This window comes from Schistocerca piceifrons, chromosome 1 (genome assembly GCF_021461385.2).
Source record: "Schistocerca piceifrons isolate TAMUIC-IGC-003096 chromosome 1, iqSchPice1.1, whole genome shotgun sequence".
In the NCBI taxonomy this organism is placed as follows: domain Eukaryota; kingdom Metazoa; phylum Arthropoda; class Insecta; order Orthoptera; family Acrididae; genus Schistocerca; species Schistocerca piceifrons.
Window position 1 is genome coordinate 1,215,827,766 of NC_060138.1, and position 6,000 is coordinate 1,215,833,765.

The window sequence follows — 6,000 nt, forward strand, 5'->3', positions numbered from 1 at the left end:
CCAGTATTTGTAACAAAAACTTAATTTAACAAAAGGTACAATGGAAACGGAGTCTGATCATTTAATACTACGCTTTCATTCTGTGTCATGTGTTACTTGAATTACAGTATTTCCAATCCCTGTCTTATTTTCTTGACAGAATATGAAACTTCACATTGCACATCACGTGAATGGCTTTCTGCTAAAAGATGATTAGGAAAGGTCGAATCTTTCTTCGTTAATCGTCAGCTTCTCTCATGTTAAAAAAGAAAAATACTGTGAAAGCGAAACAATAACCACATTAAAGACAGCCTTTTCAAAGTGCACCTCTTCGCAAATCTGTGTAATCAAAATCTGCTGCTATGCAACATTCAGTACCGTGTTGCTCCACCCCATACACACTAACACGCTTGCATTCTCATGTCATCCAAGAAATTGGCGAGACGTCGTTGCCCGAACTTGTGGCACTCTTGATCATCCCCCCTCCTCCCCCAAACCGTCGCCCACCGCCCCCTCCCACGTCCCTGAGGCCATCCAGTGCGACGATACACTACACGTTTCAATGGATTCCTAGCAAGCTCAACGGGATCAGTGTCAGAAGATACCGCAGGTTGTTCCATCCAAATTATTATTCTTACCTCGTGGAGGAAGAGATTCAGAAAGTGAGAGCGATATGCTCGTGCATTATCCTCTTGAAAGATGAATCTGTCCCTAAATGTTGCCTGCAGCATCGGGAAGGGTTGGAGATCATGTCGCGATACTGTACAGTGGTGTTTTCTTTTTTGAACTGCAATTTCCTTAACCTTTAATATAAAAGTAGTGGAAGGACTTGACCCATACAGTGGCCACTTCATTTCAACATATTTATTTGCACCATAGATAAATCATGAATAGAATTACAGTCGTAAGTCAGATAATTTCCATTGCCATTCAGGCAAACTTTACAAACTGCTTGTTATATAAATCCACAAATGAATTATTCCCTTTGTAAACATTTTAAAAAAAACCGCCACGCGGGCCAAGTAAATCTTTTAATATAAACTTTACATGAAATAACCAGGATATCAATTATTATTTCCACATAGATTGAAAACGCCTCTCCCGGGCGAGATATTACCAAACAACTTTGCAAGGTTATAGACAGTTTGATCAATAATAACCCAGTTACTTCCCCATCAAAATTTACATACGCCACTAAGGCTGAATTGCACCACAATTGCTGGCCGCGGTGGCCGTGCGGTTCTGGCGCTGCAGTCCGGAACCGCGGGACTGCTACGGTCGCAGGTTCGAATCCTGCCTCGGGCATGGATGTGTGTGATGTCCTTAGGTTAGTTAGGTGTAAGTAGTTCTGAGTTCTAGGGGACTTATGACCTAAGATGTTGAGTCCCATAGTGCTCAGAGTCATTTGAACCATTTTTGCACCACAATTTTAGAAAACGGTTTCAATTAAGACACATTCTTCTAGAAATCCTCAAAATTCTTAAGACAAATATTTAAAACATTAACCCGGGCTACCTTGCAGAGCCACCACAAGTTTTAGAAAACTGCAGCTTGTACAATAACTGAGGCCCGCGATTGTGAGGCCGCGACTTGGCCACGAACGGTGCAGGCGACTGAGTACTTATCTTGTGTGGACTCCGTTTGTACCTCCACCCCGTTCAGAACACCGAAATGGGAACCAAACAGCACACGCGAGCTCAGGCGAAGTCCACCGCCCGTACGCCCGCTAGTAATTTGATAGGGGAGGTTATGCACTTCGGTGGCCCACTGCTTCCGATCTCTGAATCATCAATCAGAAGCGACAACAGGGAACCAAACAACGCTTCCTTCACCTTAATACTCAAACTTATACAGAAAACTACTTCGATTAAATTGACAATAATAAAACTGATTTCATTCCTTTAAGCAGAACCACGCAAACGAATGATGCAAACGGAACTGGCTCATTAAAACCCAAGCACCACATGGAGCACCTTACGTGGGCCTGTAAGGTACCACACGGCAATCTTTAGACACGGAATATAGATCGTTCGGTAAGGCTGCGTACACATATCAATATTTTAGACACTTGCCAGCTGAAGTAAGAACAATACTATTAAGGAGCGAAGCACACACTTAATAAGAGGCATGAAATATCACATCACAGTTTTTGCAACACTTTTCTGCCTCAAGAGCAATCATCATTGTATTTCACTAATCGTTGGTAGGACTTGAATTACTTAACTTGATGCCAGCTGCTGGATCGATGTGGCGAAGACGCCAGACGTTGCTTAGTCCGATAGTAACAGCGTGCTCCTTCACGGAAGCGAGCACATGCATAGCTTCACGAGGTTACCGAGAAGCCACAGCGCCGGCCCGCCGTTACTGACCCCAGTACGATCAAGCGCCAACTGCCGCCCGCACTCAGCCACACCGTGCTCGCTGCCGTCTCTCCGACGTCTCGCTAATACGCGCACTTCCGCGTGCCGTGCCCAACGTCGTTGTCCCCTTTCCACTAGGTACTGCCCGCTGTATACTGAGCCGGCCCAGGCTCCAAAGACAGACTTTTGCCAGAGGGAATCGGTAGTGCCTAAGCCAAAGATATCCTTGGCGTCAGTCCCTCCTCGTCTCATACGGCCTTCAAATTAAGTTCAGTAGTGACGAGTGTAAGGATGTGGAAGGAGTATATAGAGGGTCTATACAAGGGCGATGTACTTGAGGACAATATTATGGAAATGGAAGAGGATGTAGATGAAGATGAAATTGGAGATTCGATACTGCGTGAAGAGTATGACAGAGCACTGAAAGACCTGAGTCGAAACAAGGCCCCCGGAGTAGACAACATTCCATTAGCACTACTCACGGCCTTGGGAGAGCCAGTCCCGACAAAACTATACCATCTGGTGAGCAAGCTGTATGAAACAGGCGAAATTCCCTCAGATATAATAATTCCAATCCCAAAGAAAGCAGGTGTTGACAGATGTGAAAATTACCGAACTATCAGTTTAATAAGTCACAGCTGCAAAATACTAACGCGAATTCTTTACAGACGAATGGAAAAACTAGTAGAAGCCGACCTCGGGGAAGATCAGTTTGGACTCCGTAGAAATGTTGGAACACGTGAGGCAATACTGACCCTACGACTTATCTTAGAAGCTAGATTAAGGAAGGGCAAACCTACGTTTCTAGCATTTGTAGACTTAGAGAAAGCTTTTGAAAATGTTGACTGGAATACTCTCTTTCAAATTCTGAAGGTGGCAGGGGTAAAATACAGGGAGCGAAAGGCTATTTACAATTTGTACAGAAACCAGATGGCAGTTATAAGAGTCGAGGAACATGAAAGGGAAGCAGTGGTTGGGAAGGGAGTGAGATAGGTTTGTAGTCTCTCCCCGATGTTATTCAATCTGTATATTGAGCAATCAGTGAAGGAAACAAAAGAAAAATTCGGTGTAGGTAATAAAATCAATGTCGAAGAAATAAAAACTTTGAGGTTCGCCGATGACATTGTAATTGTGTCAGAGACAGCAAAGGTCTTGGAAGAGCAGTTGAACGGAATGGATAGTGTCTTGAAAGGAGGATATAAGATGAGCATCAACAAAAGCAAAACGAGGATGATGGAATGTAGTCAAATTAAGTCGGGTGATGCTGAGGGAATTAGATTAGGAAATGAGACACTTAAAGTAGTAAAGGAGTTTTGCTATTTGGGGAGCAAAATAACTGATGATGGTCGAAGTAGAGTGGATATAAAATGTAGACTGGCAATGGCAAGGAAATCGTTTCTGAAGAAGAGAAATTTGTTAACATCGAGTATAGATTTAAGTGTCAGGAAGTCATTTCTGAAAGTATTTGTATGGAGTGTAGTCATGAATGGAATGAAACATGGACGATAAATAGTTTGGACAAGAAGAGATTAGAATCTTTTGAAGTGTGGTGCTACAGACGAATGTTGAAGATTAGATGGGTAGATCACATTACTAATGAGGATGTCTTGAATAGGATTGGGGAGAAGAGAAGTTTGTGGCACAACTTGACTAGAAGAAGGGATCGGTTGGTAGGACATATTCTAAGGCATCAAGGGATCACCAATTTAGTATTGGAGGGCAGCGTGGAGGGTAAAAATCGTAGAGGGAGACCAAGAGATGAATACGCTAAGCAGATTCAGAAGGATGTAGGTTGCGGTAGGTACTGGGAGATGAAGAAGCTTGCACGGGATAGAGTAGCATGGAGAGCTGCATCAAACCAGTCTCAGGACTGAAGACCACAACAACAACAACAGTGACGAGTGGATGCCAACGTGATTCTGCGGCAAAACATGATGTACCCTGTTGTGACTGCAGTGCAAGGCGGTAAATACGACGTAGATACTTGTACTACAAAAACAAAGACATGCAGTTGCATGAATAAAATTCACACTTTGTTATTATTATAACCCTGAAAAAGACAAATACACTGAGATGATGAGAGTCGTGGGATAGTGATACGCAGATCGCTGTAGTACCACGTACACAAGATATAAAAGGGCAGTGCATTGGCGGAGACGTCATCTGTACTCAGGGGATTCGTGTGAAACAATTTCCGACGTCATTATGGCCGCAGGACGGGAATCAACAGACTTTGGACGCGGAATGGTAGTTTGAGCTAGACGCATGGGACATTACATTTCGGAAATCGTCAGGGGATTCAGTATTCCGAGACCCATAGCGCCAAGAGTGGGTCGACAATACCACTACGGACAAAACTTTATCCGACGGCCTTTACTTAACTATCGCGAGCAGCGGCGCTTCGGTAGAGTTGTCAGTGTTAAGAGACTAGCAACGCTGCATGAAATAATCGCAGAAATCAGCGTGGGACGAACATATCCATTACGACACTGTGGCGGAATTTGGTGTTAATAGCCGGCCGGAGTGGCCGTGCGGTTCTAGGCGCTACAGTCTGGAGCCGAGCGACCGCTACGGTCGCAGGTTCGAATCCTGCCTCGGGCATGGATGTGTGTTGTCCTTAGGTTAGTTAGGTTTTATTAGTTCTAAGTTCTAGGCGACTGATGACTTCAGAAGTTAAGTCGCATAGTGCTCAGAGCCATTTGAACCATTTGGTGTTAATAGGCTACGGCAGCAGACGACGGACGCGAGAGCCTTTGCTAACAGACCGATCCCTTCTTCTAGTCAAGTTGTGCCACAAACTTCTCTTCTCCCCAATCCTATTCAATTCATCCTTATTAGTTATGTGATCTATCCATCTAATCTTCAGCATTCTTCTGTAGCACCACATTTCAAATGATTCTATTCTCTTCTTGTCCAAACTATTTATCGTCCATGTTTCACTTCCATTCATGACCACACTCCATACAAATACTTTCAGAAATGACTTCCTGACACTTAAATCTATACTCGATGTCAACAAATTTCTCTTCTTCAGAAACGCTTTCCTTGCCATTGCCAGTCTACATTTTATATCCGCTCTACTTCGACCATCATCAGTTATTTTGCTGCAGCGCCTGTCCTGGGCTCGTCATCGTATCGGTTGGATCCTAGACGATTGGTAAACAGTGACCTGGCCGACCTCGGTTGGTAATAGCTGACGGTAGGGTTCGAAAAGGATAGTTCAGATGTACATGCCGAAGTCGCAAGCTGAAGAAGAAGAGATAGAGAAAGTATATGAGGATATTGAAAGGGTAATACAGTACGTAAAGAGAGCCGGAAATCTAATAGTCATGTGAGAGTTGAATGCAGTCGTAAGGGAAGGAGTAAAAGGAAAGATTACAGGAGAATATGGGCTTGGGACAAGTAATGTGGGAGGAGAAAGACTAATTGAGTTCTGTAATAAATTTCAGCTAGTAATAGCGAAGACTCCGTTCAAGAATACTTGGAATACTTTGAAAAGGCCGTGTGATACGGGACGATTTCAGTCAGATTACATCATGGTCAGGCAGAGATTCCAAAATCTGATACTGGATTGTAAGGCGCACCCAAAGGCAGACAGAAACTCAGATCACAATATAGTAGTGATGAAGAGTAGGCTGAAGCTTAAGACATTAGTGAGGAA